Raw genomic sequence first — 24,157 nt, 5'->3', positions numbered from 1 at the left:
CGGACTATATCTTATGTCCCTCTTCATCTGCTTCTCCGTCCCAATAGGTCGCCCACCCCTGGCTTTGTCCCGCCTCTCCACGCTCCTCCAGGGAGGGTCTCTCAGTCTGTTTTCCCCCTGCCCTCACCCCTCCTTCCTCCAACGAGCACCCTCCCCAACCTCCTCCTACAAACCCCGCAAAGCCACAGCTGTCCTTAACCCAAAATCCTGCCAATTATCCTGCCAATTAAACCGCTCCCTCCGGCTCTGGCTGCGGCTGCTGACGTCGGGAGATCCGGGCGAGGCGAGGCCGCCGCCTACGCGGGTGGGGTTGGGAGAGGCGACGCCCCCCTCCCCGGGCCCCGCGGCCGTCGGTCAGTCCGCCGGCGGCCACACGAGCCGGCACCAGACCCAAGCGCCACCCGTCGGTCCTCGCTCCCGCCGGGCCTCGCATTCCTGGTCCCCCACCTTCTGCCCAGATCCTGCCCACGCTGCCCGCACCAGCCCTAGGTCCCAAGGTCCCCACCCTGAGCGAAGATCCCGCCTGGGCTCCCCGCATCTTCCCTTGGTCCCACGGTCCCCAACTTGGCGCCAAGACCCCGCCTGGGCTCCCAGCATTGCCCCTCGTGCTCGGGGCCGCCCGCCCCACGCCAAGTCAGCAAATGTAGCCCAGGCTCTGCCTCTCGCGCTGCAGCTCCGCGACCCCCACTCCGAGTTCCCCGCGTCCCAGCGTCCCCCGTGCGCTCCCAGCACCCTCCGCGCCCCGACCGCGCACGCCCCGCGGACGCCGCGCCGCGACCCCGCTGGGTCCCCCGCCCTCCCGGCAGCCTCCGCGCCCTCGGTCCTCGGTTTCCCCGCTCCGAGCGTCGCTGGCTCTGCCTTCACAAAGGCGTCGCCGTGGGAACCGGGAGGGGGCACATTAAGAGCAATTAGCCTGCGCACACTTGGCAGCGATACCTTAATAAATAATAGTCTGAAAGTCATGTAAATAAATATTAGAGCGCATTACGAGGGCAGGAGGCGCGGCACGGGGCCCGCGAGCTGGGGGCGAGACACCGCCGCCGCTGGGGATTGACACGTGCAGGCGGGGACCCGAGATCCCCGCGCCCGGGCGGCCTGCGACCCGCTGCCAGGGGCCCGGCAGTTAGGGGTGGAGGGAGAGGCCCGGGGAAGGAGCCCCAGGGAGACAGAGAAGGCCACAGAAGGAAATAGGGAGAGGGGATGGGGGAGAGAGAGAAGGAGGGAGTTGGGGAAGAGAGAGAGAGATGGAGGGTGTGAGGACGAAGGGTGTGAGGACGCAGCAGGGAAGTGGAAGAAGCAAAATTTGGTCCCCTAGGGCTCTGGGAGATTCCTCCCTTCTCCTGGCCAGGCTTCTTTTCCTTGGCCCGGGCTGTCCTTCTCCTCTGCCTTTCTGAATGCCCCTTCCCAGTCTCCTTTGCTGGTCCCCCCTACATCTCCCCAGCCTCACCGCTGGAGGCACCGGGCTCAGACCTTGAATCTCGTGGCTCCTAGCCTCATTCATTCACTAGATGAGCACAGCCCGCCTAGATGCTTCCCAGTCATCCACGTGTCAAGGGCTCCCACCTGCAGACCTCCAGCCAGATCCATCTCCTCTGACCCACAGGCTGACAGGTCCCTTGGACGTGGGACCTCAACTGGCCGGACACTGAACCCCTGCCCTCCCCTCTAGAACCTGTTTCACCCATGCTGTGCCCCAGCTCAGGAAACGGCTCCAGTTTTCCACTTGTGGAGGAAAAACCTTCGTGCCATTCTTGACACCTCTCTCTGACACCTCCTATGTAGCCCCTCAGAGGGTCCTGCCATGTCCACCTTGAAGGTGTTTCCAGATTCCTCCCACTGCCATCTGCTCCGCGTTGCCGCTTAGCCCAAGCCCCACCCTCTCTCACTGGGACTGCGGCTACAGCTCCTCCTCCCTGGGCTCCTGCCCCCCTTAACCTCCACCATCCCTGTGGACAGAGTGGAGGCTATAAAAGTACAAGTCATCCGAGTAGCTCGGACTACAGGCGCGTGCCACGACGCCCGGCTAATTTTTTGTATTTTTAGTAGAGACGAGGTTTCACCATGTTAGCCAGGATGGTCTCGATCTCCTGACCTTGTGATCTGACCGCCTCAGCCTCCCAAAGTCCTGGGATTACAGGCGTGAGCCACTGCGTCCGGCCAAGGCAGGAGAATCGCTTGAACCTGGGAGGCGGAGGTTGCAGTGAGCTGAGATCCCACCACTGTGCTCCAGCCTGGGCGACAGAGTGAGACTCCGATTCAAAGAACAAAAGAAAGAAAGTGCTCACCTCTCTGCTCAGAAGTTTCCTTCAGAGGAAAAGCCAAAGTTTTTAAACTCCCCCACCAGGCTCTACTATCTGCCCTCCACCCCTTCCTGGCAGCTCCGACCTCCTCACCCACCTCTCTCCCCCTCGCTTCTCTGCTCCAGCCACCAGGACACCCTCCCTGCTCCTCAAATGTGCCAGACCTGCTTGCACCTTCAGGTTTTGGCACTGGCTGGCCCCTTTTCCTGGAACATTCCCCAGCTGTCATCCTAGTTTAGCCTATCTCCTTCCAAGTCTTTGTTCAAATGCCCCATTCTCCATTTGGCCATCCTATTAAAACTGAATTTCTCCTCCAGCCCAAGAAAACCTCCTCCTTGACATTCCGCTTTCTATTCCTTCATAGAACTCAACCGTTTCTAATACCCTGCATCATTTACTGATTTTGTTCATTCTCTGTCTCTCCCAAGTAGACAGTAAGCTCCATGAAAGCACGGATTTTTGCCATTTTTTCCCTTCACTGTTGTATCCCCAGTACTAGAAATAGAGCCAGGAACATAAAAGAGATTCAGTAAATATTTGAAGGAAGAAAAGAAAGTGGATAGGAGGCTGGAGGGAAGGAAGGGGGAAAGGAGGAGAGAAAGAGAGCCCGGAAGGAGGGAATGGCTTGGGCACAGGCAGGGCAGCCTGGGCAACCATCACTGGGAAGGGAGTACTTGGAAGGACCCTGCCTGCTTGGAGCTTGGGGTAGCCCCAGGGCTGGCATTTGTGAGCGATTCCTTCACCAGCCAGTACCCAGGCTGAAGGGGCTCCAGGTTGGGGATCTCAGATGCAGCAGCCCCACCCCAGCCAACACCTCCGCCCCCAAACCCACGGAAGGGAGCACCAGCTCCACCTCAGGCCCCAGCTGGGTGTTGGGCGCCAGTGCTAAGGGCGGCACTGCATGGGTAGGCCCCTGGTAACAGCCACAGTAATTACTGGTTGTATGCGATTAGGGGATAATTAGGCTTAATAAGTCCAAAAGTAATTACCACACAGGCTGCTTGTTGCTTTGGAAAACAGGGGCCCCCAGTGAGTGGGTGCCAGATAATTGAGAAGGGGGAGAGTGGGCATTATGGGCATCGGGGTGCTGGGCCATTTCTCCGGCAGATGCCCGAGTCCTCCCTGCCTCATCCCCACCAGGGGCTTGCTCACCTCCAGTGATGAGGAGCTCACTGTTGCGCAGATAGCTCCTTGCATCACTGGAAGTCTGCGTATACAATTTTGCATACAATTTAGGCTATTACTATTCCTGACAATAGTGTAGCCTCTTCACTTTCTTACTCAACATCTCAGCATGTGAATAAACACAGACCTAAAGCATCGTTCATAAAAGAAGCAAAGTGTATCCTAATAGGTATCACCACGGATAGTCCTATTGACTCACCACAACACCGATGAGGTGCTTCTTGTTAGTGCCACTGAGTTCCTAACTCTTTAGCTGTACTGCTGCTACTTGGGGGCCCCACAGAACCAATCCAATCCACTTTTCCAGAAATGAATCCATGTCTCCTTGAATCTTTCTTTCTTTAGACAGAAGCCAGTGGCTGGACACATTGCACCCTGCCAAGGAAGTCTTGTGGTGCAATGAAAAGGGCGCCCTGATCCTGCTGCCAACTAACCTTATGTCCTTGGGCAAAGTCGCTTGACCCCTTTGGGCCTCCATCTTCTTGTCTGTGCAAAGGGGGCAGGGGCACCCCAGCTTTGCTCCCTCAGGCCAACCCTAAGACCCAAGCAGCCCCAGGTCCATACTGGCCAAGGGCTTCCATGCTAGAGGCTGGGGGAAATTCAGTGACCTTTTCAACCCTGGAATGGTTTCCTTTCTTTCTCACTGGACTGCCCTTTAGAGTTACCTTGGGAAAAGGCCTGAGAAAGAGCAGTGATCAATGCTCTGATCTGAACATACATCCCTGCCCTTCCATGACCTCAGACATCTGCCTTCATCTTCATTCTTAGAACTCAATTTCTACTCCATCAGGGGAGTGGAAGTTTGCAGGGCTCCAAGAGTATCACAATAAGATGTAAATAATTTCTAAAGTTTGCCATCATCACTTGGGTAGAGATCCATTTGTATGACTGTAATGAGCTACGATGGTTTATAGGATGACACTTTATATCCGTTTTCTTACTTGATCTCTACCTCAATCCTGTTGAGGCATGTGTAGTGCTGTCTGTATTTTACACATTAGGCAACTGAGGCCCAGTAACTGGGAAAGAAAAAAAAAACTTGTCCAAAGTCAGATGGCTAGCAAAAAGCAGAGCCAGGATTTGAACCCAGGTCCGGTGCCAAATCTTGTGCTTGTAACCACTACCGTATACTTCCTTGTGGCCTGAGAGCTACCTGCTCTAGCATCTGGGACATCAGATAAGAGGATGAGACAGGATGCAACGGTAGAATCCACCCTCCTCCCCAGTATTAGAGCCCAGGGGCCTCATCACAGGCTAATGAAGGTCTCTGGCCCCATCTCGCCAGCATCTTTCTTGGCAGGACGCTCAATGTAACTCTTTCTCCATCAAGGAGTATTTTCTTGAGGATCCCAGGGGGAAAGAGAAGTGCCTGAAAGAACAAATACCACAACAGAAGCTTCTCATCTCTGCCTGGAGCAGTGCAACATGGAGACAGAACACACGAACATAATTAAGACCATTCTAGCCCTGTAAACCACAAGGCCTGCAGGCCAAAAGAAGGAATGGAGTGAGAATAGCCTCATTTAGCTCCTGTGGACTCCAGAGGACCACAAATATGGATTCACTAGGAATATGCATCCTAAAGTCCCCAGAGTAGGAAAAAACTGCTACTGCCATAAAAATAATAGAACTGTCAACAGGCCATAAAATCTGCTCCATTAATAGGAAAAATATATCATGGAGTTTTCTTTCCTGCAAGAGTATCAAAATTACAATTTTTTTCAGAAAATCAGAAAATAATATCACTGACAAACAATGATCCATGAGAGAGGTGGACCAGGGTTGGGTTACATAAATGCTCCCCAAGGTAGTGTGGTCCCAAAGCACTGACCCCCAGGAGATTTTCAAACATATGGAAGGCAGGTGCCCACTCCAGGGGATTCTGATCCAACAGGTGAGATGCAAGACCTTGAAATCACAGAATTAAGTGGAACCCCCCCTCCACTCCCACAGGAGATTCTGCAGCAGCCCTTCTAGCCCGTGCCAGGGTTGGAGACCACTGCCCAGGTGCCCATCCAGGTTTCAGCACCAGGGACAGGGCACACAAGTCATCTCTCAAAAGTATTAGGCTCGGTCACTCTGCTTATGTGGGGAGCTGTTTTTTAAAAAATACCTTAGCTCTCTTTTTTTTTTTTTTTTCTTTTTTTTTTTTTTGGTGGGTGGGAAACTGAAGATATCTCGCCTCCTCCCTCTCTCTGATTGGGAGAAAAGCATGTGCTTTGGGGTGAGCACTGCAGCCCAGGTCCTGAAAGGCATGAAAAGTCAACCAGGGAGGGAGCAGATGAGGAGGGACCGTCCCCCAGCAGCAACAACACAAAGACCTCCTGCCTTTATTTGATAATGAGGAAGAGGAGGGAGATGGAAAGGTCTAGGCTTGGAAATCCAGTGTAATAATATTGAATCTCACCCTAACTGGTTGTGTGGCCTTGGGCAAGCCTTTTCTCCTCTCGGGGCCTGCCCACACACTTCCTGGGCCCTGTGGCTGGGGAGGGTAAAGCTGGCATTTGACCCTACATCTTCCTGATGACTCAGATAATGCTTTCTCGCTCTACCTCACTCAACATGGTCTCCAGTGAATAATCCCAAATCAGCAGTTCTCAAACTGTGATCCACTCAAAAAGTGAGAGTGTCCTCAGAGACAGATTTTGTGCATAAAAGAAGAGATTGGGAGTACTATAGTAAAAAAGAGTTTGAGGATTACTAAGGTAAACAGAGTCATACAGGTCTTTTTGCTGTAGGACTTCCCAACCCTCTAATGTGCTATCATGTTATTTCCAAGATGGCAGCCAAGAAGTATTCAGCGTTTTTCAAACTTCCTTTCATGCAATACTTCTAGGAATCACTAACACTTATAGAGCACTTATTAAGTGCCAGGCACTGTCCTAAGATCTTTCCATTTTAAGGCATTTAATCTTCACAACAACTTATAAAGCATGTGGTATTATTATTATTATTACCATTTGCAGAGAGGGAAACTGAAGTACAGAAGGACTTAAGCCCTTGCCCGATGTCACATAACTATCGTGCTGCAGAGCAAGGATTTAAACCCAGGCAGATGGGCTTGAGTCTGTGCTTTTAACTGTATCACGGAACCACCTCTCCCAACTTAAAGGCCTGGAGTTTATTAAGTCACAGTTTGGGAAATGCTATTGTACAGGCATGTCTACTTAATTTTGGAAATTTTCAACAATAGATTTTTAAAACTTTTTCTTTGATTTTGGCTGATGTTTAGATACCCTGAGCAAATGGTGGCAGGCCCAGATGATGGCAGGGAGGCGGGGGGGCCAGTGTGGTTTGTTTTATTTGCTTGTTTATTTATACTTGAGATTGGCTTTTCTCTACGTGAGGCAAAGAAGCTAGATTTCTTTTCATTGATATGCAGTAATTTACATATTTCTGGGGTACATGTGATATTTTGATTCATGCATACAATATGCAGTGATCAGATCAGGCTGACTGGGATGCATTTCTAATGCCCTGGTTGGGGACAGGAAAAAGGAGGGAAGAGGGCATAGCTGCAGGAAGGAGAGAAGAAGAGAGGAAGTAAAAGAGAAGACAAGAGGGACAGAGAAGGAAGAATCATGGCAAGAGAGGAAGAAGAAAAGGCCCAGAGGATGAAGAAAGGTGAGAGACTGGGCTAGGGAGAAGGGAAGTAGAGAAAGAGAGAAAAGACAAGAGAACAGGAAAAGGGCTGAGGAAAGAGGCAAATGAAGACTATCCCAGCCTCAGCTTCAGTACTCTGGGGCCTTCTCTCCTGTCCCCTGTTCTCTGCTCTCCCAGCCAAGAGCAGCTGCAAGGAGAGGAGGTGAGGTGTCCCCTGTCAGGGCAGAGGCTCTGCAGGCTCCTGGGGGGACAGGTTTGGGGGTTGGTCCTGCCTGTGAGCCCAGGACTGTGTCTTGAGAGTCCTTCCCATTGCCTGCATCCCATTCTGGCCCAGCCTCCTCTCCAGTCACTTTTCTGTGCTGTTTCCCCAGAACAAATCAGCACCTGTCACCAGCCACCAGGAGCCTCCGCTCTCTTGTTCTCCCCCTGGAACTTCAAAAAGGCTTGACACGGTTTCTCTGCAGTGGTTCCTCCCCTCTTAGGTGGCTCAGTCTGCTCCGGGACTCAGCCGTGCTTCTCATCTTCCAGTCTTAAAAAAAAAAAAAAAAAGTGAAACATGGATCCTGCTTCTCTTTGCACAGGGAACATCAGCACCAAATTGGAGCACTGTTGGTGACAGTCCATGCTCTGGGCTCAGCCCTGAGGCTTCCTTGAGGGCATCAGGGTGATGTCACTGCACTGGCATGAGCTTAGTGGACTCCAGCCCCATTCCAGTCAGCACCCCCATCCCAGCCTCAGGACCCTCATAGTCCAAGCCCTCACTCCCAGCACCTCTAGCAGGAAATTTGGAGCCAGTGTTGCCATGGCAACCATGATACCAGCAATTGTTCTTCATTATGCTTGGGGATAGAATTATATGATCTAGAATCAAAAAAAATGCAAGGCAGCTAACACAGTGGAGGGAGCCATGGAGTCAGGGAGCCTCCATCTGCTCTCAGCAAAGTTACTCTCAGGCAGATTAAACAACTTACCTGTCCTTACTGGGACTCAGTCACTGCACCTGTCAAATGGTACACCTGTGTGCATATGAGGAGGGTTGAATAAGATTATCCCCAAGTTCTCTGAATCCGCGGCTGCCTCCAGGAACCCAGTAGGTGAATGTATGAAGGGCCCCTCAACACACACCCACAGTGCTTATAAGAGGGTAAAGAAACAGTCAGAAGGTCAAAAAGGTATCATCAAAAGTTCTGATGTTAGTCTAACTTAGGCCAGTTAGTCCAAAGGAAGGCAGCCTCCCTCAATGAGCTGGTCTCTCTTAGAAAAAAAAGCACCTTTCTTGGGGATGACTGCCAGGATTCCTTGGTCCTCTTCCAATCCACCCACTCCCCAAAGCAACCCTGCCTTTAACCCAATCATTCCCCTTCCAGAAATCTGGAACATAGAAAAAGCCTGAAACATAGAAAAAGCCTGAACACAAAGAAACACATAGCAGTCTTGTTTATAACAGTGAAACTTTGGAGTCCATCCAAACGTCCAGGTATAGGGGAATGGCTAAGGAAATTAGGGCGCATATTCCCAACCCCAATACTATGACAGCCAGTAAAAATTATACTTGCCAAAAGTTGTATTCTCCTAGGACAATGCTTCTGCTCTAATGTTAAGTAGGAATAACAAGAAGCCACATGGTGCCTGCTGTGGTTTTTTTTTAAGGGCATAGAGAAAACAATGCTGGGTTTGGGGTAAAGTCCATTTTCTTTTTTGAACTCTACTTCTCTACATTTCTACAGCTAGCGTGTATTATTATATTCTAGAAAAATTAGTAAGTCGTTTCTAAAGGGTAGCTGGACAAGAAGGCAACAGGGCTTGGCTGTTCTTGGTTCAGATTGGGACTCTGACATTCTACAGCCATGGGCTTAAGGATTTCCGACCTCTCCAAGCTGTGGTTTCCTCACATGGAGATGACAATGACACCTATGCCAGAAGGCTGCTGTGAGGATGGAATGAAACAAGGTCCCAGGAGCCCTGAGTACATGGTGTAGATCTGGCACATAGTAGGTGCACAGATAAAGTAGCTATTGGCTGGGCTCTCAGTGGCTGTCATCGCAGACTGGAGCTGGGTGGGCTCTGGCAGCCTTTCTGAATCTTGGCCTCTGCCTCTCGGCCTGCAGAGTGTTGACTCCCCCGTGCTCCCTCAGCCCTGTCTCCAGTCCCATCTGGAAAGGCTACCCACTCCCCTACCAGCCCAAGTCCATCCCCAGATACCAGCCTTCCTGGATCATGCTCAAGGAATTGCCCACGAGGTTGTTCCAGAACGCCAAGTGGAACTGGGGCTCCCCTAGCTCCAGCACAGGCTGAACCACCTCCCAGCCCCTTCCAGCATCCTTAGAGTCTGCCCCACCACATTCAAGCCAAGGGTTCTCTGATCCCAATTGCTCAAAAAGAAATTCTCTAGCTCCAGGGGCTGTGCCCTTTTCGAAGCCTGTGCTACATTTCCTGGACCCTCTGGGGAAGACATAGCTGTGACCTTAGGAGAGAAGCAGCCAGGGCTGACTCAGCCTCTGCAGCAGAGCCTGGGGGAGAGGAGCGTCTTTCGATGAATCAGCCCCACCATGCCTGGTGACAGACGTGCTTTACCTCTGATCATTCCACCATTTTGGCACCTAACAAGCAGGGAGAGGCGGAGTGGAGCAGGCAAGAGAACAATGAATATTTTGTGGGAGCCGGAGGCAACTGAGGACCTCTGTGGAGTGACAGGCAGACAGAAGCAGGCAGGACAGGGGGGTAAGTAAGTGGCAGAGCTGGGACTTGAGACATCAGCATGGCGGGAGGGACCCTAGGAGGGCCCACTTCCTTCTCTGCCTTTTCTCTCTCATTTCTTTTCTTTTTACCTTCTGTTTTCTCCCACTCCCTTGCTTTCTTCTCCTTTTCCTTCATTTTGTCTTTTTCCTTCCTCCATGCTTTCTTCATTCCTTTCTCTACTCATTAATTCATTTCTATTTTCGAGTGCTTCTTTCATCTATGTATTCAACTGATATTCCTCCTGCTGAGTCCTGTGCTGGGGACATTGGGACGAAAACGACACAACCCTGGTCCACACACACTGACCATTACAGACCTCACCACTCTAACAGTATGGAGGCTCAGAGAACCCAGGATAGACCAACGCTCTGAGGGTGTCTGGGAAGGCTTCCTGGAGGAGGTGCCTGCCATGTAGAAGGAAGAGACCTTGGCCCAGCAGGCAAGGCAGGGTGAGCATCTAGGCAGAGAACAGCGTGTGCAAAGCATGGCAGAGGAACTGGGCAGGAGTGGCCAGAGGTGAAACTGTGGCCAGATGGCAAGGGGCTGATATGCCAGATGGCAGATATGCCACTTGTTGACTTAATTCTGGACCAAGCACTTTAATAAGTATCTCCCTTTTACAGACAGGGAAACTGAGGCTTGGAGAGTTATGTGACAGGTCCAGCATCACTCAGCCAGTAAGTTGCATAGCTGGGACTTCAATCCAGATCAAGGTGGCTCTAATAGCCATGATCTTGCCCCTTGACCACAATAAACCTCAGCTCAGGGGTTTGAAGAGGTGTAGACCACTGCCGACAGACAGGTGGCCAATGAAGCAGACTTCTGCAGTCTTCGGGCACATGAGGCACTTCTCTGTTACCCACAGAGGCAAGGGGCACCTGTCCTGTGGGTAGGAGGCTTCGCAGCACACTATGCCACTGGGGAAATCTGTGGCATTGTGCTGGGCCTGTCTGGGAAATGAGCCTGAATAATTTGAAGGACAGCACTCTCTCCGGAAATCCCTGTGTGTTGTTCTGACTGGGCACCTCTAGGAGCCAGCTGCTTCAGGTGGTGTGTGAACCACACAGCTGCCACTTGCTCCCAGCCCTGCCCTGGGTCTCTTGAGAATCACAGTTGCAGGCAGTGTGCCCCACGAACGAGCCTAAAGGCATTACCACCACAGGACTGAGGGTGGCAGTGCTGAGCAACTTCACCCACAGCCATCACCTCCTCATCTCTAAAGCACAAAGATTATCCCCAGCTCCTGGTGGCTGGTGTCTCCTCTTTGCTCGACAAAAGGTGGGGCACCCTGGGGGAGAGGGCTTTGGAGGCAGAGCCTTGAGTCCAGGTCCCAGCTGTGTGACCTCACCTCTGGGAACCTCAGTTTCCTCTTGTGTAGGACCCTGATGATAACATCTCCCTCAATACCTAACAAAAGCAAATATTTATGACACCTACTTGAAATAACACAAATGAAGCACCAACTTACCAAGTTGCACTTATTCATTTATTCAGCAAGCAGGTATCAAGTGTCTGTATGTGCCAGGCACTCACATGGGGGTAGGGATGGGACACCACAGAGACCAGAAGGAACAAGGTTCCTGATTTAACAGAGCACCCATGCTGGAAGGGGAATGGAGTGGCAAAGAACATAACTGGGTAATGTAAAGGCAAGTGACTGGGAAGCTATTTGAGGCAGGGTGATGATGGAGGGCTTCTCTGAAGAGGTGGATGGCAAGGAGCCAGTTAGGCAAAGACCACAGGAAGACATTCTGCGGAGGGAACAGCACGTATAAAGGCCCTGAGGCAGGAACGGGCTTGGCGTACTTGAGCCTGGTGAGGTTGAAAGATGGCGGGAGGGTATGGGGAGAGTAGCAGGGACTGAGGTTGGAATGGTGAGTCCAGTCAGCTCAGGACGGGTTCCCAGAAGGCCCAAGAAAGGAGTGTGACACATAGCAGGAGGTTAATATTAGTAGCTGTGGGTATGATCTTCTGGTCCCATGCCCTCATTTTCTAGCTGGAGAAACTGAGGTTGGCCCATCAGACTTATCTTTTTTCCTACAGGTGGGCTCCTTTCTGGCCTGTGCAACTGCCAGTCCCTTTGCTAATGACCCAGATGCTGAGGGCCCCTGTGCCGTCACAGCTCAGGTCTTCAGTTCTGAATGAGATAAGTGGAGCCCCAGGCTCCACTAGGCCTGGCACAGCCGCCTTTCCCAGCCACCTCCAGCTCTGCCAGTTTCACCTGCTTTAAAACTGTAAGATGGCTGGGTGTGGTGGCTCACACCTGTCATCTCAACAGTTTAGGAGGCTGAGGCAGGAGGATCGCTTGAGGCCAGGAGTTTGAGACCAGCCTGGGCAACACAGCAGAAGCCTATCTCTACAAAACAATACAAAAATTAGCCAAGTGTTGTTGGTGTTCACCTGTAGTCCCAGCTACCTGGGAGGTGGAGGTGGGAGAATCACTTGAGCCTGGGTGTTCAAAGCTACAATGAGCCATGTTGGCACCACCGCACTCCAGCCTGGGCAACATACTGAGACCCCAACTTAAACAACAACAACAAACTGTAAGATTATGGCTATCAGGGGAATGGCCACCTCTCTCAACACTTGTACCACCTGTAAGCTGTGCTCATGTGTGACCACTCAGGCCCTCTCCAAGAACAGCTGGGACAACTAGGCCCTTTCTGTCAAATGCCTACAATGCTGTTGCTCAGGGCTGTCCCCCGAGAGCCACCCCATCCCCATGTTCAGCAGTCTCTCACCTCTCTCTCACTGTCTGTTCTCGCCCCCTTTCTCTTCTCACTCCTCGTCTCCATTCTCATTCTCTCCTCCATCTCTTCTATTTTAGCTTCTTCCCTTGTCTCCACCCCACTCCTCTTCCCCTTCTCTTCTCTAGATTGACTAATTAGTTTGTTGGATGATTGATTGAATAACTGATTTCTCTCTCTCTCGGTTCCCAACAGATTTCTAGGTTGTTTACAGAATGCTTAAAACTCAAGGTCAACTATTGTATTAGTCCCTTTTCATGCTGCTGATAAAGACTACCCAAGACTGGGTGATCTATAAAGAAAAAGAGGTTTAATGGACTCACAGTTCCACGTGACTTGGGAGGCCTCACAATCACTGCGGAAGGCAAAAGGCACGTCTTATGTGGTGGCAGGCAGGAGAGAAATGAGAGACAAGCAAAAGGGGCTTCCCCTTAGAAGACCATCAGCTCTCTTAAGACTTATTCACTACCACGAGAACGGTATACAGGAAATTGCCCCCATAATTCAATTATCTCCCACCAGGTCCCTCCCACAATATGTGAGAATTATGGGAGCTACAATTCAAGATGAGATTTGAGTGGGGACACAGCCATAGCCACCATATCAACGATGATCCAGTCCAGGTTTTCAGGTGGCCAGGGTCAGCCCGGAGCTAACGACCACAACCCCAGAAGAGGAGAGGGCTGCCAGGAAACCAGCACTGGAAAGCCCACCAAGAGTGTTTCTTTCCACAGTGCTGTAGATAAACATTGAGATGGGGGGCTGTGAGCTCAAGGTGTGTCCCCCAGTAACTGTCTGCAGGGCAGCATCCCACCCCCATGCTGCCCCTTACAAGCAGAACCACCAGCTTCCAGGAGTGTCCAGGGGCAACCAGGAAAATCATCTTGGGAGCTCAGAATCATCTTGGGAGCTTACTGAAAATACAGATCCCCAAGCCCTCCAAGCATTACTAAACTGCATTTTCCAGGGCTGGAGCCCCAGCAATTAGAATTTTAATAGACAGTCGGAACTGGGGAAGCCAGAGCTAGGTGAGGGCTGGAGAGAAGGGAGTTGGCTCCCTCCTTTGTCATTCACTAGATCACTATTGGGCATCTCCTATGTGCCAGGCAGTGTGCTCAGAGCTGGGTATACATGAATGAAGAAAAGAGGCACAGTGCCCACTCCTGTGGAGCTCACTCTGCTGGGATCCTGGCCGGAACCGTAATGCTCCCAGGTTCCACGTAATCCTGCCCTGTCCATTTCCTCTCCTTGCCACCTGCCCTCTTTCCCCATGCCCTAGCCCCTTGGCCCCTAATGCCAGCTGCACCCGCCTCACCTGCTTCCTTGAGTGTCCTGTGCCCTTCCTACTACCAGGCATTTTACACAGCTCTGGGCTTGAAACCCACCCCAACCCCACACCTGCCCCATGTTTACCTCGTTAAACTCACTCATCCACCAGAAGCATTAGGAGTGGAATAGAGAAAGGCTGGATTCTGAAGCCAGAGAGCCTGCGTTCAGACCCTCACCCTGCTACTTATTAGCTGTATATTATCGGAAAATGTACTCAATCTTTCGGTGCCTCGGTTTCCCAATCTGTAAAATAACAAGAGTTCTTGTCCCATAGGGGTAAGGATGAAATTAGTAAATATGTACGAGTGAAGCGCTGGGAACAGCACGTGGCCCTGCGGATGATAGAATATTGAAGAACTGATACAACACAGGTTACAGCCGACTAACCAAGTTACCAACCAGTGCTGCAGCTGCAGCCCAGCCCACCCAGCGCCATTAGCACTCCTTAAGTATTATCATCGTGATGCCCAAAGCCCACTGGCCAGTCCTGTTCCACATTCTCTCAGCAGCCCTTGCTTCTTTGGGGGTAGAGCTTAAAACTGTGTGTAATTGTTTCCATTCGTGTAACTACTGGAGTCACATCTGTCTTCCCTTCTTCCCCATAAGGGCAGAAACCACATCTACTCTGTCCTCACCCCTGCCACCCCCCTTCCCAGCGCAATGCCTGACACTTCGTGGGAGGCCAAAAACTATTTGTTGAAAGAGCAAATAAATGAAGGAATCAAATGTAACCCTCTTAGAGCCAGGCCATTTCACCTCCTCCTTGAAGTCAACCTCAGCGTGAGTCACATTCACAGAAACATTCGTCTCATACCCAGAGATCATCAAAAGACCAGTGAAGGCTTTTCCGCAGTCTCTTGAGAGAATGCCAGAAGGTGGGGTTGCATTCATCGCTCAGGAAACATCTCAAAATCCTTCCACTCTTGCTCTTGCCTGCTCCAGCCTCTCGGGAAAAGGGCCAGTCTGCTACTCCAAGAGAACACGCAGACTGAAGTGGTGTCCATGCGGTGTTCAGATGAGGCTCTGGAGGCCACGCCGGGGGGTCACTCAGGGAGGAAAGGATTCCCTGGCCAGCCATGGAGAATATGAACCCTTGAAGATGAACAAGAGCTCTGAGCCCACTCGCACAGGCCCACCCAGCTGTCCTAAGGTCCCCTTGGAAGAGACCAAAACAGGAGAAGCAACAGGGGGCCAGAGACCCCCAGGCCCCCCACCACCATATACCACATAAACCAGCTGGTGAGGAAAGAAGGTCCCAATATGGGCACTTCCCCTCTCATTCTTGATAAACTCAGCATCCAAACGGGCCTCACAGAATGACTGCACTGTCAGGGAACTGAAAAAGAAGAGTTTACTCTCTCCGTTCCGTAAGTTTCTTCCCTTCTCTGAGCCTCAGTCTTCTCCATCTGTAAAAGGGCTGCTAAACGTCCTTCCAGCGGGAAACCAAGATGGCAGTCTCGGCAAACGTGGCACAGCAAGAACACTTGGCCTAGGGCGTAGGCAGGAGGAGTTAGAGAGACAGCCAAGACAGCCAAGTCTTCCTTTGAGTTGTTCAGAGAGACAAGCAGGCTTTTTTTTTTTTTTTTTTTTTTGAGATGGAATCTCACTCTGTCGCCCAGGCTGGAGTGTGGTGGCACGATCTTGGCTCACTGCAAACTTCGCCTCCTGGGTTCAAGTGATTCTCCTGCCTCAGTCTCCCGAGTAGCTAGGATTGCAGGTGTGCACCACCACATCTGGCTAATTTTTGTATTTTTAGTAGAGACGGGGTTTCGCTATGTTGGCCAGGCTGGTCTCGAACTCCTGACCTCTGGTGATCCACCCGCCTCGCCCTCCCAAAGTGTTGGGATTACAGGCATGAGCCACCATGCCTGGCCAAGAAGGCTCTTACATGACCAAAAAGCTTAGGACAGATTTTATCAAAATGTCCATGTTATAGGAATGCCTCTAGGTCTAGGTCTTAACCAAAAATGATCTTCCCCCCATACCCTCAGGGTAGTTTATCTTATCTCTTGAAGACACACCTGTAGGCTTCATTGTATTAATTATATGTCTGATCTCCTTGAGAAAGCTGTAAAGATCCCTGTAGCCAGGAAATACTCATTTTTGTGTCCCTGGTAATGGGAGGTACCGTATCCTACGTGCCAATGAACACTCATTAAATGTCTGCTGACTTGAGCTAAAAAAAAAAAAAAAAAACTTGCTGACTGTGTGATATTGAGCAAGTTTCTTAACCTCTCTGAGTTTCAGTTTTCTCATCTGTAAAACAAGAATTTAAAATGTACCTGCCTCTAAGGTCATTTGGAGGATTAGTAAAGTCACACACATAAGGGGCTTAGTTCTACATCTATCATAAAGCTCTCAATAAATGTTAGTAATTAATAGTATTAATTGTAATAGGAATGAATGTGGTGATGGTGAAAATGACAGTTATGATGTGGCAATGTTGATAATGGAGGTAATGATGGTGGCTGTGCAGATGGCAGTGGTAATCATGGCAGTGAAGTTGGTAGTAATGCTGGTGATGGTGGTGGTGATGGTGGTGATGGTAGTGACAATGATGGTGATAGTGGTGGTGGGGGTAGTGACGGTGGTAATGATTGTGGTGATGGTGGTGATGGTGATGGTGGTGGTGATGGTAGTGGTGATGTTGGTGATGGTAGTGGTGGGGGTGGTGATAATGGTAATGATTGTGGTGATGGTGGTGGTGGTGGGGGTGGGGGTAGTGATGGTGGTAATGATTGTGGTGATGGTGGTTGTAGAGATGATGTTGGTGATGGTGGTGGTGGGGGTAGTGATGGTGGTAATGATTGTGGTGATGGTGGTGCTGGTGGTGGTGGTGGTGGTGATGGTGGTGGTGGTAGTGGTGGTGGTGGGGTAGTGATGGTGGTAATGATTGTGGTGATGGTGGTAATGGTAGTGGTGATGTTGGTGATGGTGGTGGTGGTAGTGGTGGTGGTGAGGTAGTGATGGTAGTAATGATTGTGGTGATGGTGGTCATGGAGATGATGGTGGTGATGGTGGTGATGGTGGTAGTAGTGGTGGCGGTAGGGTAGTGATGGTGGTAATGATCGTGGTGATAGTGGTGCTGGTAGTGGTGATGTTGGTGATGGTGGTGGTGGTAGTGGTGGTGGGGGGGGTAGTGATGGTGGTAATGATTGTGGTGATGGTGGTGGTGATGTGGGTGGTGATGGTGGTGGTGGTGGTGGGGGTTGTGATGGTGGTAATGATTGTGGTGATGGTGGTGACGGTAGTGGTGATGGTGTGATGGTGGTGGTAGTGGTGGTGGTGGGGGTAGTGATGGTGGTAATGATTGTAGTGATGGTGGTGGTTATAGTGGTGATGATGGTGGTGGTTACAGTCATGATGGTAGTGATGGCGGTGATGATAGTGGTAGTGGTGATGGTGATTATGGCTGTGTGATGGTGGTAATGCTGGCAACGGTGTCAGTGATGAAGACAATGATGTCACGATGATAGCCTTGACTAGGTCAGCTCAGGTTAACCCAGAATCAGGTCCCACACTGGCTCCTTGGGTCCAGCCAATAGCTGGCCAGGCAGGCACTTGGAACACTGACAAGGCCTTCTGGCCTCAGTACTGCTGTTGAGGCGGAAGCAGAAAGCAGACACCCACACTCAATAAGAGGTTGGGATGTTTCATATGGCATGTTCTGCCAACAAAAGGTGAATGTAATAATTTTGAAAGGAATATTTGTGCACTTGAGCTGAGGAACAGCCATTTAATACAGTGCTCGGCAGGGGAGGAGAGGCACGTGGGCAATAATAAATATGTATCCATTACACCCAGGAGGGCGGCGGATGCTCGTGTGGATCAGAGGCTGGATGCTGTTTGTTTGGGAAGGGACCGCCCGCAGAAATAAACCACAAACCTTTATTGGGAACCTACTGTGTGTAGGTCTGCTTCTGTGAAGGGCACGGCTAAGCATGAAACCCAGCTGTAACCTCTGAAAAGCTAAACACAGGGAAGGGAAGACAAAATATATAGAATAAAAACTCTGGCACCTGTCCATTCATTCAATAAATGCACACTAAATACCTAGTCTGTATCAGCCTTGTGGCAGGCACTGGGAATACTGAAATAAAAGAAAGGCTCCATCCTCAAGGAGCTCCCAGCCTGGAGGGGAAGACAAATGAGTAAAAAAATATGCACCTAACAGTGGGCTGCAGGCCACCTGGGTCCATCACCCATTCAGGCCTCACAGTCTGCCAGGCGTCGTCTCACTCATCTCATTACGTTAGTCTCACCATGAGCCTGTAAAGTCGGTGCCATTACAATCCCCACTTTACAGAGCAGCAAACTGAGACCCAGAGAGGTTAAGTAATTTGCCGCAGATCACTGAGCTCCTAAGTGGAAGAGTCAGGATTTGAACCTGGCCTTGGGAGACTCTTAGGCACCCTGCTGGTCCAGGAGAGGGAGGGCTCAACTCTGCCCAGAGAATCATGGGGAGGGTTCACAGAGGAGACCCCTGAGCTGGTCACAGAGGACAAGAAGGGGTGTGCTGGAAGCTGGGATGTGGAGGGTGGGCAGGGCTTGGGCAGAACAAGACATTCTAAGAGGGGCAGCAGCAGAAGCAATGGGGCAGAGGTGAGAAAGCCTTTGGCACTCCCACAGACAGTGAGAAGACCAAAGTGGCTGCAGCGGAAAGGTGAAGGAGGAGTTGAAGCTGCTAAATTAGGAGCGGGAGCCAGGTGCAGACAACTGGACTGAGAGAGCTCAGCTCTGGGCTCCCGCTAGACAGGCAGTGTATAAACCAAGTAGACTCTGCCCTCCAGCTCCCCGGCCCTGAAGAAAGCCAAATCCTTCCTGGGCCCCAGATTAGAACTCCACCTTCAGATAGGACTAGTGTGGTGAAAAGAACATGAGCTTTAGACATAGGCAGGCCCGGGTTAAAATTCCACCCACGACCCATACTACCTATGCAATTGGGACAATGTATCTAACCTCTCTGAGCCTCAGTGTTCTCGTCTGTAAAACGGGCTCAATAATACATACCTTACTTTTGTGAGAATTAAACAGTGTAATGCTGGTAAAAGAGAAAAAGTTCACCTAAGGTCTGGTATCCAGTAGATGTTCATTAAAAATAAGTCCCTTTTTCCTTTCTCCTCCTTTCCCTTCTGGTTTTCCCAGTTCCTATACAGCATGCAAATCATAATGCACATTACTCCTGGAACAAGCCTGAGAATCCTTTGTGGGTGCTGTCTTGGAATTCAGAAAATACAACTCCCATATAGGGAGGATGCAGTACACATAGTAAAGGAAGGTGCTCATTGCATTCCCCAATGTTCTGCTTACTCTTAGATTAGAAATAAGTCTAAAACACTAATCTATAGACAGATGAGGCTGGGTGCTTCTGGAAGGTGCAGGATGCAGGGAGCCCCCCTTCCTGTGGCTGGGGGACTGGGGGGGAAAGGACATAGCACCTCTATCTGCCTCTTCCCTTCTACCCAGCTACCAGTAGGATGCTTGAACGGAAATGCAAACTTAACCATATTCAGTTCCTTTCCTCACCCCCAAACCTGGGTTCTCCCAACCCCACGTTCACCACTTCAGTCAATGGCTCATCTTCTCGTCCAGAAGTCTGTCCAGAAGTCTAGAGGTCATTGTCAACACCTCCTCACACCCCTGTCCTCCATCTCCCACCAAGCCTTGCTTATGTTACTGCCTGATGATCTCAAGACTTTTTCCCCTCCTCTCCATCTCCACTCTCATGACCCTAACTCAAGCCCTTGCTTTGTGTCACCTGGACAACCACCACAGCCTCCCGACCGGTGTTCTCATTTCCACTCCACCCCTTCTCCACACCTGTTAATGTCACTTCCTCGCTTTGTGGTTCCCACTGCTCTCAGAATAAAGGCACCACTGTCTCAAAGACAACCTTCCTTAACGGGCCAGAAAAGTCCTGAGGAGTCTGCCCTACCTTCCTGCGTATTCTCACGTCACACCCCTCTCCACTCAGTCACACTGCCTTCCTCTCCCTCTGCACATTCATCCTGCTCCTTCCCACCCCAGGGCCTTTGCAAGTGCTGTTCCTTCTAAGTGGAAAGCTCTTCTTGGCCCTGTTTATCTACATAACATCTCAGTGGAAGGATGCTTTCTCTAGGAAGTCATCCATGACCTTCCAGACCAATTCTGGGCTTCCACGTAGCACCACATACGTCTCTGTGTAGCACTTATAAAGACTGATTGTATATTTACTGGTGTGGTCATTTGACTGAAGCCAGTCTCCCCGAAACCCCCAGAGGGCAGAGAACATGGCTAGTTTGGCTCCTTCTAGAACCAAGGGCCTGGTACATTATAAGCACACAATGAACAGAATCAGATGAATGAATAAAGGAGGGAAGGAAGGAATGAAGTGACGCTTCTGTACCCTCCTCCTCCGATCTTCAGTAAAACCTAGACTCACACAAAGGCAGGCAGAGACACTAAAAGTGACCTTCCCAAGTCACACAGCAAGTATAATTGAAGCAGACCCACAGCAATCCAGGTTTCCTTACTGGAATGGCTTTCCCAGACCCGCTGACTTGGGGTCTAAGCTCCGCCGTGGGGAGGGGTGCGGGAAGGAGTGCGTTGGAGGAGCATCAAGGGCCAAAGGAGGGAAGAGTTTTATAGCCCCTGGTCTCTGCGCACCTGGGCTCTAATCCAGGCTGCAAAGCACCCTGGCGAGAAAAATGTGTTTTCTGCATGTTATGCTGGGCCCCACCGACACCATATGCAAATGTATGCAAATTATGTGCAAACACAGTCTCTGGTTTAGATGAGAAAAACCAAAAGCCTGGTACCAGGGGAGCCATCTAAGACTAGACCAAGCTGGCAGGCCCTTCTGGCCCGCAAAGCTCTGGCACAGCCCTGCTGGCTACACAACTAAAATGGGGTGCAGGAGGTGTAAGCAGGTGGGAACAACTCCCCCAGAGAATCCCCCACCTTCTGCCTTCCAGAAACACAGGCCATCAACCCCAGGGGACTTGGCTGCTGTGAACTTTGGGCTATGTTTCCTGAAGTGGGGTTACTCCCCAGGCCGTCCTCAGCACAGCTGTGAAAGGGTCTGCTCTGGGGGCACTCCACAGCCCCCACAGAAATGTCTCCATCAGTAGTGACTCCACATGGCCTCACTCTTTGGTCTGTGTCTGAATCGCCTGGGAGAGAAACTCAAAAACAGATTCCGTGGTCACCTTCAGAGGTGGAACTTGCAGGTTCGGGAGAGCCTTCCCCTTCTTGGCTGACAAACTCCTGTTCCTCCCTCATGGAGATGCAGATCTAACTGCCCTGTGAAGCGCATCCTCAGGCCCCCTCACTCTCCCCAAGTAGCACGGGCCTCCTGCCTTCCTTGGGGATCCCACAGCCCTGGATACCCGCAGTCAGAACACTGGGCCCACCGGGGGCAGGAGTTTGTGTAGGGGTTTGTCTCTCCCACTGCACTGGAAAGGCCTCGAAGGTACACGACCAATAGGAAGGGTTTGGTGAGTGAATGAATGAATCAACAAACCAATGAATGAATGTGAGTGAAAGGGAAGCAAGGAGAGAATACATGTAGCATCAATGATCTCCTCAGGAAAATTCCAGAGGGTCTGAGAGTGCCAGTGAGGCACAGACAGCATGGGCTGGACAGATCTGGCCTCCTGCTCCCAGGTGCCTCGAGGGCCAGCCCTGCCTGGGCTGACATCTTCCCTGGCTCCTGTTCCCCCTACCCCCCACCTCCCAGCATCAGCCTAATCGGCTGTCAGCACCGAAAAGAGCTGTTCCTTGAAACCTCACAGCCTGTGATTAGATCTATGGCAGCTTCCTAAGCCGCTCAGTGGTTCCCATGGCAACCCGGCTGGTACCAGACTGGCAGCGGGCCATCTGGAGGAGGTGGGGGGAGGAGGGGAGGAGAGGCAGACAGGTGTGGGGTGGCTGCCTGAGGCAGGGCTGAGGGAGAGGAGGAAGGGAGAGGCAGAGAGGATAGAGAAACTCAAAGAACCCTGGGGAGAGAAGAACAGGAGTTACAGGGACACTGACATGAGTGGGGGAGCTGCAGGGCCTGGGAGAGATGGAGAGAGGTCAGATGGAGGAGGCTCAAGGAGGCTGGGAGCTTGGGAGACGGGGAGAAGGTGGGAACTTGAAATGGGGCAATATGGGGACCATGGGAGTGGAGGGAGGGGTCTAGAGAGCCACGGGAAACTGGGCAAGAGGTAGGGCAGACCAAGACCAAGGGGGATGAGGGCAGAAGGCAGAGACGGCCTGGTCGGGCTGAGACAGAAGCAGGAAACCAGAGGCCTGCAAGCTGGGGAAACTAAGGTAGAAAACGGTCTCTGACCCTGCCCCACACGACACACAAATCAGGAAAGGAGGCGGACAGAATCACTGCCTACGAAGCCTCCAACCTCAGCCCATCTCTAGGCTTGGTGCCTTGGCATCGCCATGATAGAGCCTGGCAGAGAACTGTCTGTTTGACATTCTAAAGGCCAAGGAGCCTCATCAAAAAGCCCCTAAGGTGCCTCTGATCATGATGAGACTGAATAATGCAGAGCTTGGACTCCAGGAGGAATCTCTACCACCCCTCCCAAGCAAACGGTGACGCTGACAAAGAAACGCAACGGCACATTCAATGTGCAGGGTCAGCCTACAGATGCCCGCCCCAGAGAACCGACTGTTGAGGCCTGGGAGATGCTGTTTGGGGTTGCCTTGTCTGGAAAAGGCAGCCAATAAGAGGTGACAGACTGGGGATTAGGAATTCCAGCACTGCTTCAACTCATTGATGGCCTTGGACTCACCTGCAGTCACTCCTTTGTTTAAGTCAGATGAGGCACCTGGCAGGAGCTGTCCACATGCAACTGTCAGGAGCCCAACTCAGAGTGGCTGAAGCCAAAGGGAAAAGAATTTGCTCATGAAATTGACAAGTCCAGTGATTCCAGGCATGGATCCAGGAGCTCCAAAAATGTCCTCAGGGACCCCTTGCCCCTTGACTTCCTTCTTGGTCATTTTATTCTCAGGCGAGCTCTCCCCCTGAGGAGGCACGCGGTCACCAGCAGCTCCAGGCTTATACCCTACCCGAGCAGAAGGAACCACTTTGTTCCTAATGGTACCAGCAAAAGCCGCAGGACTGCTCATGGGGCAGGGTTGGATCTCATGCTCATCCCTGCAGAGTGACAGTGACAGTGAGCCCTGCTGCAACAAGTCATATGCCAGGGACTGCTCTAGGCACTTGTATGCCTTAACCCACTTAATCCTTAAAAAGGTCAGGACTACTGTTATTTACATTTCATGGATGAGGAGATTGAAGCACAGAAAGCTTATATAACTTGTCCATAGCTAATGAGTGGTGAAGCTAGAATTCCAACCCAACCCAGATGGTGTGGCTTCATGATCCAGGCTCTCAAGTACACAAGGGTCACCTGGAGGGCTTGTGACAGCACAGACTCCTGGGTCCCAGTTCTGGAGCTTCTGATTCTGGAGCTCAGCGGTGGGACCTAGGTATTTGATGCTATCTGCAGACCATGCTTTGAGTGACTCTGAACTACCCTCAGGCACTTCTCATGAGCAGCTGCTTGGTTCAGCTGCTTGTGCCAATCGCAGTGACTCTGATTCGCCACACCTGGGTCCCATGGTCAGCCAGGTATGGGGGAGGTGGGGAATCAATACCTAAGCCATATGGCCCAAAAATGAGGGAGGGTGGACGTAAAGGCAGAAAACGTGTTCTGTAATCAGAAGGGATGCTTGAGCAACTTGGCACCCTCACTGTGCTTTGATTTCCTTATCTATGATATAAGGCTATTAATAGTACTTCCTCATAGGATTGTTGTGAAGATGAAATTAGTTGATACTTGTGAAGCACTTACAGTAGTCCCTGGAACACAGTAAGTACCCAGTAAAAATTGGATATGCACTTAATGTACATTAGCATGAACACACACATATACAAGAACACAAAGGCACCCAGCCACTCGCTTGCGAACACACACATGAGGAGGCAAACATAGGCAAGACACACACAACACAACTTTGGGCATGTGGTCATGTGCAAAATCTCAAACACATATAAGGACCCACCTGTGAACACACAAATGGTTACACGCTCAAAAGCCTTTGAACACACAGTAAGCTGACCTGAGTTTGTTCTCCCAGATCCTCTGAGTCCACTGCCACTGTCTGCTCCCCCGAATAAGCTCTCTTTGATGAATATCAGGAGGAGGAGGCAGGGCTGGAGCAGGGCAGCATCCTTTCTAAGAGCCAGACCAGATGTTTAAATCAGACAGTTAG

General features: G+C 51.1%; 2 long non-coding RNA genes across 3 annotated transcripts in view; one reads left to right on the top strand and one right to left on the bottom strand.

Annotated features, from left to right (window-relative positions):
* Positions 1-6,588: 6,588 nt before the first annotated feature.
* Positions 6,589-24,157, bottom strand: part of LOC106996531 (uncharacterized) — a 67,074-nt gene continuing 49,505 nt past the window's right edge. Inside the window, exons 7-8 of one of the 2 annotated variants that reach the window (XR_013406820.1) lie at positions 24,005-24,120; positions 6,589-7,617 (exon numbers count right to left, since the gene is read on the bottom strand). This is a non-coding gene — a long non-coding RNA (uncharacterized LOC106996531). The remainder of the gene's footprint in view (positions 7,618-24,004; positions 24,121-24,157) is intronic. The other variant, XR_013406819.1, reaches the window with a different exon arrangement.
* Positions 9,430-14,130, top strand: LOC144335706 (uncharacterized). The gene is made up of 2 exons (XR_013406812.1): positions 9,430-9,809; positions 12,770-14,130. It is a non-coding gene; the product is annotated as an uncharacterized LOC144335706 (long non-coding RNA).

Source organism: Macaca mulatta, chromosome 1, assembly GCF_049350105.2.
Source record: "Macaca mulatta isolate MMU2019108-1 chromosome 1, T2T-MMU8v2.0, whole genome shotgun sequence".
Taxonomy (NCBI): Eukaryota; Metazoa; Chordata; class Mammalia; order Primates; family Cercopithecidae; genus Macaca; species Macaca mulatta.
The sequence above is the reverse complement of the archived record's forward strand: the minus strand, read 5'-3'. Positions and strand labels throughout refer to the sequence as shown.